The following is a 12776-nucleotide window of genomic DNA, read 5'->3' as shown; positions in this document are numbered from 1 at the left end:
AGGAATTGGTAGTCACTAGGATCACCACCAACCTTGTAGACGACGTATGCCGATGAGTTCGGCGGTTCCGGTGCTGCCCATGCGAACGGGCTGGGGTTGGAGCGGCATCTCTCCCTTGAAAGTCCCCGAGGCCGGTCCCGATGGAGAATACCGGTGGCTCATGATTTCTGGACGACGCGCGGAGCGACACGCTCCAAGGTGTTCACCGGGCTCTCGGAGTGGCGGTGCGGCGAATGAGCCACCATGTAGTTGATCTCTGGCGCGGCGACCTGGTGCGTTCTTCGACGGGGCGGACGGGTCCACTCCATCGAGCGCGCCTTCGGGTGTGAAACCCTTCCACCCGACGCCATGGGAGCGGGTTCGGTGGAAGGAGCCGATGAGTTCGGCTTCGAGGGTTGCCTTGATCTCGTCATGCTTCTTCTTGAGCTCATCAGGCAGATCCGCGTATGTGACCGGAGTATCTTCCGCCATCTCGGATGTAGATGGCGATGTCGTGGATGTCGTCGGCTGTCCCACCGGGCGTGCCAGAATGTGTTGACGTCAGAAACCCCCTGGCGGGCAGAGACGGGCAACACGGTAGAGCCGGGAACAACTAGGGCTGCGGCTGGCCCCAGTCCCTCTGAGCGACGGCCCGCAAAGCCTCCTGGTCGCACGCGCCGATGTTTATCACAAGGGCGTGCCACCCGACCTATACCGGTCGGGAAGGTGTGGATGATGCCTCGCTTAGTTTCTGCAGGGCACACACGTAAACGTTAAATACGAGCCTCGATCGGCTCTCAGGTTATCCCGTGAATCGGCTCAAAGAGCCGATCCACCCATGATTCAGACGGGGTGTCCGAATATGTGGTGGTCCTGCTTGATCAAGGTAAAGCTGATTAGATCTACGACGATCTGGGGTTTTCACCGCATAATCGGATCATCCTACTCACGATTGGGCCTCGCGCTCGCGCACGGTGACCGTAAGCCGATCCTAGACGAGGCCTAAAAACCAACACGAGGTTGATCCCCGGAACATCCGTTCTAGGACTAGCAAACGCCACCCTACACGCCGGCTGGATCCTCCAACCCTTTGTAAGGCCTAACTATTGCGGATATTAAACTAATCCTTGTAGAACAAGGAGCAATCGTAACGGATCAGATCTACTAAACTATGATCAAGCGGGGTGCCGCCCCTACACCTGAGATAGGTGTAAGGGCGGCTAGACATGCAAGGGTTGCACTACGAAAGCATGTAACATGAAGAACAATGCTAACCCTAACATGTCTAAGATAACTACGTTGCTCGCCATCAAAAAGGCTTCAGTACGAGCAACGCATGAACAACGTAGGCAAGCTTGTGCTTGCCTAGATCGCAAGATGCGATCTAGGCAGCATGATGCTTACCGGTAGAAACCCTCGAGACGAAGGAGTTGGCGATGCGCCGAGATTTGTTTGTGGTTGAACGTTGGTTGTTGTTTATTCCATAAACCCTAGGTACATATTTATAGTCCAGGGGACTTTCTAATGTGGGCGTGCACCAAACCGTGCACGAGTAAGATTCTAACTTCTAAACTAAGATGCGATCTAATATGTTACAGATACACGGGCAATTAAGCCCAACTTGGTAAAAGGCCGATTCACGTATTTCTCCTATATATATTCTTCAAGTCCATCTTGATCGCGGCCCACCTCTGACTCGGTCAAATTCTGGTGATAACAGCGTCCCTCGGCTTCAGGCCAGCAGTTCGGTGATGGGCACACATAAGCATCCTGCGGTGGCGGAGCAGTAGCATACCGGTCCAGGAGACGCGGCGCAACGATGTTGGCGCACATCAGCAGGTCACAACAGGAAAAGGTCGCACCAGCGGCTACGAGGATAGATTGAAGGTCTTCTCGCTTGTGCTACCCATGGCGACCACCGAGGCCCTCGTGCATCGTTTCTTGGTCGACGATGATGCCGGCGCCGCCGAAGGAGAGTAGAAGGACGCCAGTGTCAATCCCAACGCCGAATCCTCGCCCTGATTTGGCTCCCGTGGTTAGCTATTTTTTGTCCCCTTTCCTCTCCCAAATTGGCTCTAATCTGATGGTCATTCTGTCTGGATTTGTGACGATTCAGAGTTGAGTGAACTCGTGCTTGCCTGAAACCTAACTCAGATTTATGACCTGCGATTGCGAAGCAGAGTACGTGCTTGCCTAAAACCAATCTCAGACTAATAACATGTGATTGCAGAGACAGAGTTTTGGCCGTCTCTGACGCTTGCTGATGTTAATGGGTGCAAATGCGCAGGGCCGCGATGCAGGAGGAAGGAATCCGCCAAGCCTCCTCTGGATTCTCTAGCTGCGAGGCGCCGACAAGGTTTGACAGTGGCGGACCTGGCGGCGCGGCGGAGACAACTTAACCCAACACATCAACAGCTTAATGTTTGGCGAACTACTAAATTTGGTAGATGATTAGTATGTCACATCCCTTAAAATGCTATTTGTTATATTTATACGGAAATTCAATTCGGCTCCCCATATTTATAACTCTATTTGTTTACAGGTGAACTACTAAATAGGATAAATCTTTGAATCTTGATGTAGACTTTGGGTGTGTGACAACTGATAGTTAATACTTCTGCTTGTTTGTTTCATAAAATTTGGTGTATGTTTATATGCTGGTTGCTGAATTGTCAATAGAACATGATTACTATGGTATCAAACTACAAATGAACATACTGAGTTCATCATTCCAGTAGAGTCCTATGGAAAATTTAATGTGAACATACAACAATTAGTTTCTTTATCTTATTTATTGGTTCTTTGAAAAATACTGCACTTTATGTAAGGATAAGCAAAAGTTGCAGTGGCACTGTAGAACATCAGCTTACCTTCAAGAGATACCTGAAATATTTTAGGGCTATGGTGTGTTACGAATTGTTGTTGGATATAAGAAAAATAGTTGGAAAGGATTTGCAATTGCCCAATTGTAAATTTTACTGGTGAAGGTTTTTTTTGGCTTCTCATAAATTTCTACAATCATCTACTAACTGTGAACTGTTTCTTGTAGACAATGTGGTTGAGTTCATGAGTGCCTAGCATCGCGAGGAACTATATTGGGGTAACATTTTCCGATTCAGGTTCTTCTGTTCCATTTGAACGAAATTTTAATGCTATTTAGAAATTTTAATCTTGCGAAAATATAATGATGACCTGTGGTGATAAGTAAAACTGGATGTTGTTACTAGGATCAAGGTGAGGATGGATGTGAGATGAAGCATAGTGGTCAGTACACAGACACATGATTACCTGTGTTTTCTGTTTTCTAAGTTGTTCAATGTGTTAGAATTGGTTTGCCAAGTCAGATAGAAATTTCCGATTGAAATGTACGAGAGAGGACGTGCTGTAGGAAAGAATAACATCCTAATTGTATTAGTTTTGTGGTGTACTGGTAATAGGCTAAAGGAAATTTTTGACCAAGAAGCTTCTGAAGTAATCCATGTCGCTGGGAGATTCTAGAGGAGCTGCTCCTGAATACGGTCTACAATTTGTCCTTAGGTACTCTTCCTCTTATTTACCTTAATGCTTCTGGTTAATTTTGTTGAGTCATGTTGTTTGATTGATTCAGCATTCACTTCCGATTGGGATGCATGTGGTGTCTTGAATTTAAAGCATTTTGTCTAAAAACCCATAATCTCTATTTTCCTAATTCCTATGTCTGTAATTGTGTATACAAAAGAAAACAGTTTAACTTTGTTTTACATTTTATAACTCTAAGAAGGAGATGTCTCTGGCAATTTATGTATTCAGCTCACTTAAATATGGTCGCCATATATGGGGTACTTCTCATGGTACATTTTACTGAATCCGTGCTAAGGGTTCATCAAATTTTGATACCTTGGTGATGTAAATTTACCATTAAGGGTTGAGAATAAACGGGACACGATCAATCATATGTTCAAGTTCTACGCAAGCTATAACTTCTTTCAGCACAACAAAAGTAAATATTTTCTTTTTCTATAGTTTTTTTTACCATATGAACTGCATATACCAACGTGGTTTGCAGATGAAGTGTGAGTCGAGGTCGGGAGATTTGGAAGTGCCGTGTTAGATGATTTAGAGTATGGAGAAAAATGTAGAATTGTCTTTACTAGCAAACTGATGAAGTGTGATGTTAGCAACTTCTGACATACTTTCCAAACAAGGTTAGTATCAGATGAAACGTAGTGTTTCCCGAGACTGCTACTTAGCTTGGTTTCCCAAAATGAAACAAATGTCTTCATGCATGTAGCCATTTTGACATAAAAGGGTGGTGTTAAAAATTCTTTATGCTGCAATTCAAACTCCTGCTAAGGCACATGTCTATCTTTCTGCATGTTTCTATATGCAAAATCATTCATCACGTTGAGGCTCAACAATTTGAAGATCTCAGCTCTGAATTCTTTTTGTAAATTGCAGATACTTTGTTAAAAGGAAATGCATGAGCTTCATTTCAAATGCATGTAGCTTAAAACACTGATACTCCAAGTAACTTAACCTTAGTGATCGTATTTTTATTTTCAAAACTAAAATCTCCGTGTAACTTTGTAGTAACTGGGCATGCTGGATAAAAATTACAAGGGTTGATTATTTGTATACATTTTGGGAATTCATCTATCCTGAACATGGCAGCCACATTGTGAGATGGTCCGCAACATGCGCCGCCAGGTGCGCCGACTAAGCTGCTGCGCTCTTCATGCGCGATGAGGTCCTTGGGATCAATATGCCGATGCTTTATGTATGTATATGTTGTTCAGTTGGTCCCCTGGCAGGTTGAAGATCACGAACTCTGTAGCCTCAGTTACATGCGCTTTGGGCGGGCTGCCTGTGACTTGGTGCAGGGTACATGTATGGGGGAATGTTGACCCCCTTAGTTGAGGTTGCGTTCTCTTTTATCTTGAAGTTATGTTTCCTATATTATTTTGATTACTAAGTAATTTATTGAAACTAGGTTGCAGAAACTTGGGGATGTCAGATGGCCTATGCAGAAGTTAGATACTCTTGAAACCTCGAGATGCTTACCAGCGACTAGGGCATTTGATAGGAACAGTAAAATTAGAAACTAAGAAAGTTCATTTTCCGGATCGATGTATTTTATGGGAAGAAATTTCCAACAACAATTTGTATGCATGCTTGTGTAAATATTGTTGATAAATTATTCTAGACAAGGCCGTAGCAACGCACGGGCATTCAACTAGTATATAGTAACCGGGGGTGTGAGGCATCGAGAAAAGATGTCGTAGAATGAACGCTGAATAAAGTGGTGTGTTCATCACTTCATCCATTTAGCGTGTCATCTCCAAGGCGCAGTAGATTGGGCCTCCGAAACAGCAGTACATGTGTTGAACTTGGTCTTTCTATGTATCTACTTTCGAACAATTATTGGTTATGCCAATGAAGACTATTACCTTCGTTTTAAGGAATAAGGCGCACACAGATTCCAAGACGAACTTTGACCATAAAAGTTGAGGAACAAAACCTTGATTATATATATGTAAGTAGTATCGTTGGAGTCATACTGAAATGGACTTTTTAATGAAACTAATTTCATACAAATAATGTTTATCCATTTAAAGTAATTCTTGGTCAAACAAAAAATACGTAAAACGAGGACGGCTTATTCCTTGAAACGGAGGTAGTAGTTTCTAGTAGCTTGACCAAGAAGATCATAGAGAACCTGGAGAGCCAAAATCGGTGGATAGTTAAAATCGATTTAGATCGAAGAAAAGTTTCGGTGGTGAGTTGAAATCGAGAAGAAGATAACGTGAGCAAAGAGAACGTGGTGGGACCGGGATCTATCGAGATGGACAGACGGTTGCCATTTTTCTCGCCACGCCGGCGGAAGCAGAGCGCGGGGCGTGATCCCCCAGTCACACACGTGTTAGTACGTCTGACTATATTAAAGGTGCATGTAGTGGGGGATAGCGGACACCGCTTAATTTGTACTGAATCAAAGAAGCGGCTGTCCTGCTTAAGTCGGACGGACAGAAGTGAGCACGTGTAGCGGACACCCATAGACAAGCCCATTTATAGGCTGATCTGTGAACTTCACGCAAAAGATACACGGTTCTTCGAAACTCAACACTCCGGCTAGATGAAGAAATATCGGCATCTTCGCGAAAGAAGAACTCTAGGACCACCACCATGAAAGCCGGAACGGCCGCCCCCCACGCCGCCGCCATGGCTGGGAACCGCGGTCCATCTTCCTCCTCCAACCTGGCCGGTGGACAACCGTTGGGATAGTGGCTACACACGCCCACGACGCGGAGACGGCCGGGTGCTGCCCGCCAGGAAAGCCTGGCGGAGCCTCATTGCCGCCGCCTTGCGACCATGTACCTTGCCACCTTCGCCCGATCCCGCTGCCACCCTTCATCCCTGCCGAGTTCCGCCACACCACCGCGTCCCCCGCCATGATCCAGGTGATGTAGCCGAAGGCCACCGCCACCAGACCTGCCATCCACCGTCGCCGTCCCTGAAAGACCCTGCCTCCGCGCGAAGGGGAGTCCATGGGCGCGCCACCACCGCCCCTGCCTTTGGCAACCAGGCGCGGCCGCCACCGCCGACCCCGACGGCGGCATCAGCCAGGAGGAGGGAGATCGGCCTTCTTCTTCTAGGGTGGAGCCGCGTCGCGCGAGACGACCCGGGGCGAAGGTTGGGTGGGGAGGGAGGAGAGGGGGTGGGAGGGATCGGTGGTGGAGGGTGGAGGGGCGGCGGCGCAGGGAGAGCGGGCGCCGGCGCTGGGAGGGTGGAGGGGCAGCGGCGCGTGGAGGGTCTCATGCGCGTGGAGCTGCAACCCCTTTGCTCTGATTTCTATTGTTGCATCTCGGTACTTGTACCTAATTAATGAACAAGTTTCTTTATACCTGTTTTACTCAATTCAGGTAATTGTTCTTGGGTGATCATTTCACATGTTTAAGTCCAATGCAAACTGTTCCAGGTTCCTCGACGCAGCGATTCTACAAGGGTGTGGGGGTACCGGGCCTATCTCCACCATTCATTGCCTGTTTGAGATTCATGGTTGACATTTTACATACACAACCTTCACATGTACACTTCCTTTCCCATATCTATCTATCTATCTATCTATCTACTACTAATAATCTATCTATCTATCTACTACTAATAAAAGCCCCAGAGGGGCTGATCCGGACAATCAGGGACGTACATTCAGTTTATCCAACGCACCACATCATTTCTATGTTTGATGGAGCGGAACATCCATCCCCACGCACGACTCTGTTTATCAATCGGTACAGCCCACCCACTAACACCCAAAAAAAAAAAAAAAACCAACCCACGCACGCCAACCGCCCAAGACCATCCCGATCGCTAGCACGCAGCGCTCCCGCTCGCCGCCGAAGCGCTCCCGCTCACCAGCCACGATCGCGGCCGCAACACTCCCGCTCGCCAGAGCTTCCGCTTACCGCCGGGACACTCCCGCTCGCCACCGCAACACTCCCGCTCGCCAGCAACCACGATTGCCGCCGAAACACTCCCGCTCGCGAGCAGTCCTGCTCGCCGCCGCAGCACTCCCGCTCGCCAGCGCTCCTGCTCGCCGCCGCAGCACTCCCGCTCGCCAGCCACCACGATCGCCGCCGAATCACTCCGGCGTGAAAGCATTCCTGCTCGCCAATCACCGCCGGAGACACTGCCACACGCTGATCGCCGTCGGAACACTTCCAGGCGACAAGACCCGCACTCTAGCCAATCGCCGCCGCAGCACTTCCCGGCGCCGTGGAGACAACATTCTGCCGCACGCATCTGCAATTCCTTTAGGTTAGTCAACTTGAAATCTCCCGCAATGTATGTATCTGAACTTCATTCTTCTTCAATAAATTGCCTAGCTTTGTATACCTGCATCTCAGGCCAACAGAGGAGACTCCCTGTTAAGCATGAATGCCATCTAGAACCAGTAGAATCGGTTTTCACAACTGAATGCTCTCTTAACACTGCAGGTAAAATAATCAGAATGAGTTAGCAACTATGAAAGGGAATTCTATAAGACAACTCTTCTATATATAATTGAGCAGTCAACTTCTGGTATAATAGAATCGGTTTTCATACAGAGTGGTCTCTTAGCACTGAAAGAACTGGTATATTTAATCGGTTTTCAGAACTAAGTGCTCTCGGTCAATATTGTCTTACTAAGAATTGAGATTCAGGAATCACCTTCAGTAGAATAGCTTCATTCGGGCTTAAACATATCAGTACTGAGTTGGCCGAGATTGTACCACATCGGATTACGATTTTCACCAAACTGTGGATTTATAACTTTGTGAGATATTTTTAAACAGATTTGTGGAGAACCATTAACACTATCTGAACATGGATTAGTATGTCAAAAATCTCCAAACACATCTAGTCCATAAGCTTAGGATGAGGATACAAATGCTGACTGCCAAAAACATACATGCCTTTCAATCACAACTCATCCACGTAGGCAAATTTTAGAACAAGAGGACTGCAAGTTAGTCTACTGTCCAGCAAGAAATATATACCAAACAAATTAGTTCATCCTATGTGATGAAAAGGCATCAGAGTTCAGAAAAATGCAGATTTCACATTCGAGAATCAACAAACTTTAAATATCACAAGTTTTAGCATGCATTTTTCACATTGAATAATTTATACTGATGTGTCCTATCCCTGCTGCTATTACTTCTAACTCCGAGAGAATTTGTTGGCGATGAAGTAAGTATATATAGCTTTATGACAGGATGGTATTTATATTTAATGAGTATCTACTATATCTAACCAATGTATGCACTTGAAATTGTAGATCATAAACGCATACATATATTGCATAAGTGCTACGGAGCATCTACAGGTGAGGTCAGTGGACATGTGTTCTTCGAGACTGCATGCATCTCGAAGATGATAAAAGAGGGTAGCTGCTACGGGATAACGTTCCAGCATGGGTATTAAAGAGAGTCAAAATTTATTTGGAACATGATATGGTTAGTCTCACTTTCATACAAATTACTATGAATTCAATCGAGGACGACTCCTTGTCTATAGGTGACCAAAACTAATAATAATCATATTTTCCAGGTTTTTCTTCCAGTAAACCTAGGAGATGTTCATTGGTACCTAGCAGTTATAAATGTCAGAAAACGATGTATCCAAGTGCTCGACTCGCTAGGCACAAGAATGCATCGCGAGGACCTCGATGCTATGGTTAGTGATTAGTCCCATTAGCCCATCTTTTTATAAGCCAGTTTTTTTTTGTTATTCTTTGTTTCTGATGCTAATGCTTTGCCATTTATTTGCAACAGCTACAAGGATTGGAAAATGTACTCGCATTTGCCTCGCGTCACATGGAACTAAAATCTGACAAGTGGAAGGACCAAAACGTCACAACATGGCCTAGGGAAGAGTGCATTAAAAGCAGCCTGCATACAGATGGGTACACCTCCTCACTCAACGCAATAGAAACTAAGTTTTTATTGTGTTATTTGTTTTCATGTCCATGGATTTATTTTTGTTAGAAACAAGCCAGTCTCTTTAAACCAAGATTCTCTTACTTAACGCACCATAGGAAGTCTAAACAAAATCTATGAGGGCGTGCGATTTATTATGGAAAATAAGCTATAAGCTACCAATCAAATTTCCACAAGAAAAGCATTTGTGATGGTTATCATTTCTACAAAGTTTTAAAAAATTGTGAAGGGCTCCTGCTATCTTCACAAGTGGGTACTGTGTGCTTTGATTTACTGCAGTCAATGTCGAAAGTGTGTTTACCTTAGCTCGAGAGGAGTAGCAGCTAAATTCATAACCACAACAGTCACATCATTGCTGCGAGCCCCCAACACTGCTACATCAATTCCACCGGTAACAATAGTGGTCACTGCAAACACGAAAGGATCAAGTCACATGAAAATGCTTTGAGAAATATTATGAAAAGACTAGCAACGGCATTAAAACACGGATAACTGAGTGTGAGACGGTGCACTAATCGCAAACAAGCTTACTATAGTGTATAATATTTGGTGCATTATTTCTGCATACACAACAAAATGACCTTGAAATCGTGAAATACATACATGTCGCGCTGTATCCTCATGATCTAGATGACACAAACAGGTCAGTGTTTCCCTCATGATCTAGCATAAGAATTGTAGAAAAGGAGTTCCATGTTACTTGTGTGGTTGCACACCCTTGTAAAGAACCACAACAGCTTCGCAATTAGAACAAACCTTATATACTTGACAAGGACATCATTATCTTCCATTGTGTCATATTCCCATACGACAATTATTGCCATTTTCATCTTCCACAATCAGTACCTCCTCAAATTATTCACACAAAAAGTACCTCCTCAAATTTTGCCATCCGACAAATCATCAACATTTAAAATGTTGACATCGGACCTGAATAAAGTTGCACCCTATGATGCATAGCTGTACCAGTACCATCAAAAGCTCCAGGAATCATTTGAGCCTACAAATTATGCATAGATGTTACCAAAATAATATAAGACTTGAGTAAGAGAAGAAGGATTTCACAAAGCAAGAAACAGCCAAATAAATAATGCAGAGCACTAAAAAATGCCTTTCGACAAAATGCATATATAAGATAGTTGGATATAGATAAGTAGATTGTTTTGATTGTGTGCTTCAAATAAATCCATGACAAATTCATTCCAGTAATATAGACACACCAGTAGATTAATCGTCATAACATATACACCTTTATAATAATCGTCTATTCATGCTAAATCAAGCTCAAAAGTTCTAATCAGTGTCATCAACTACTAAAATTCCAGTGACGTGACCAACGAATAATGCATCTGTATTTTGACTGCATGCATCACAAAAACGCGCACCTACTTAGCACATCTCTATCTTCTGTAAATCGCTAAAATCCAGATGTGCTGGACTATGAATACCAAAAAATCCAAATATCTACAGAATAAGCAAGGGCATATCTTGAATCCTGGATCTTGAGCCTAAGCTGAATCAGAAATCCTCCTATTGCAAGAAAATCTCCACTAAAGAACGGAAGAAGAAAGAAGGATTTTTACCATCTTTGGAGAGGATGAATCGGCCTGGATGGAGTCCCTGGAGCGCAGGCTGGAGAGGATTCGGGGAGCAGGAATTCCGGCTGGAGGTTGTCGTCAAAGGTCACACGGGAGGGCGAGATGGGGGAGAGCACAGCCGGGTGTCGCAGGGAGTAGGGACGGGGTGGGGATGCTCTCCGGTCACGGAGCTGTGCTCCGGTCTCCGGCAGTGGGGCGGACACAGGTCGCCGGCATTGGGGTGGACATAGGTCTGGGAGTGAGCGAGTGACTGAGGGAGGAATTCCTTTCCCTGCGTGCGATGTGAGTTTTTTTTTTTCTTTTTGAGAAGTTGTGTGCGATGAGTGATTGAGGATGTGGATGTGGATGTGGTCGTCGGCGTCGGCGTCGGCGCGGGCGTGGGCCGTCGACTGTCGCGGGCTGTTGTGCATGGGCCTTCAGTTGTGAGTGACTGAGGGAGGGCTTCAGAACAAATATTAGTGCCCTCAAATTTTCCCTTTTCATGATTTTGAAGATTTATTTTGGCGAATAATGATTGTCCTTATTGGAGACACATCAAATTTTGTATCACCAAAACGTTGTAATCATGCAGGTCATCGTGTGGTCAGTGGATGTTAAATTTTATGGAATATTTCACGGGGGATATTTTATCTCACATTTTCTGAACAGGTATATTCGCTACATGTTGTGATACTTATTCCAGAAATAGTGATAATATATGGAATCGAGACTTGAAAGATGATGAAGACCATACATTTGATCCCACAGATTGTGTCATTGTGGATGGACCCCCTAAAAACATCAAAGCATCGAAACTATCATCAGAAATTGGGTTCACCTCGCAATCATTGCTTCTATCACCATCAATCCAACGGACGAGGATTTAATAGATAAACTTTGCCTATACATCAGCACGGTTCATGATATCCCTTCACTAGAGTAAGCAATATTTTTTCCAGTTTATCCGTTATTAATGTATAAATGTATCGTTGCATATTTTATTGCCTTTGGGATATTCTTGTGTTATTCCAGTTGTTCTTCTTGGATCGGAACAAAAAGTTGTCTCTTTTTTCGACCCACTTCCAATACCAAATTTGGGCAAAAATATACTTAAAACTGTGGCCGATAATTTTAACCGAGCGCTCAAAGTTGCAAACTCTGCATCGAAGGTTGACATAAATAAATGGGGTTGCAAGTATCCCAAAGTTCAGACAAACTCACATGGGTAAGAATCTTATCAATGTGCTATATTCTATACCTATTTATTGATTTATTGAGCCTGCAATGTAACATTCTACGCATGCAGTGTCGGGTTATTTGGTTTTTCAGTTCATGCATTCATGCTACGATGTACTTCTACATTTTCCAGTACCAACGGTGAGTATTTACAGTTTTACACCATGTTCATTTACATACACTTTGCACATGTTTTCTTATAACAATATTCTATAATGCATATATAGGACGGTTTTTAACTAAGGAAGCCATTTTTGATTCATATCGTCAAGTATGTAGCAAATGAAGCTTTAGACAATATCCTAGCCATTGCATGAAGCCTTATTGATCGCATAAAAATGTGGACCTTCAAGATAGAACCATCATCCGCGAATAAATAAAAGATATAATGTTGCTTAGTTGTTATTTTTAAGTAATTTTGTAACTAATTATAATACATATATTTATATGATGGCGAATTTTATGTGGAGACATGTCCGTGGATCGTTTGTTACACTCGCTTCTCACATGGTTGGGCAGGATATGC

General features: G+C 44.3%; 1 long non-coding RNA gene across 4 annotated transcripts; it reads right to left on the bottom strand.

The window, feature by feature from the left end:
• Positions 1-7651: 7651 nt before the first annotated feature.
• On the bottom strand, positions 7652-11202 carry LOC124672660. 4 transcript variants are annotated; one of them, XR_006992720.1, is made up of 5 exons: positions 11021-11202; positions 10019-10437; positions 9739-9844; positions 7852-7946; positions 7652-7758 (listed from the first exon to the last, which is right to left on the bottom strand). It is a non-coding gene; the product is annotated as an uncharacterized LOC124672660 (long non-coding RNA). The 4 variants fall into 4 exon arrangements; XR_006992722.1 differs by having other exon boundaries at positions 10194-10437; XR_006992721.1 differs by having other exon boundaries at positions 9739-10193; positions 10284-10437.
• Positions 11203-12776: the final 1574 nt, after the last annotated feature.

The sequence above is a fragment of the Lolium rigidum genome, chromosome 1, assembly GCF_022539505.1.
Source record: "Lolium rigidum isolate FL_2022 chromosome 1, APGP_CSIRO_Lrig_0.1, whole genome shotgun sequence".
Lineage (NCBI taxonomy): Eukaryota > Viridiplantae > Streptophyta > Magnoliopsida > Poales > Poaceae > Lolium > Lolium rigidum.
The sequence above is the reverse complement of the archived record's forward strand: the minus strand, read 5'-3'. Positions and strand labels throughout refer to the sequence as shown.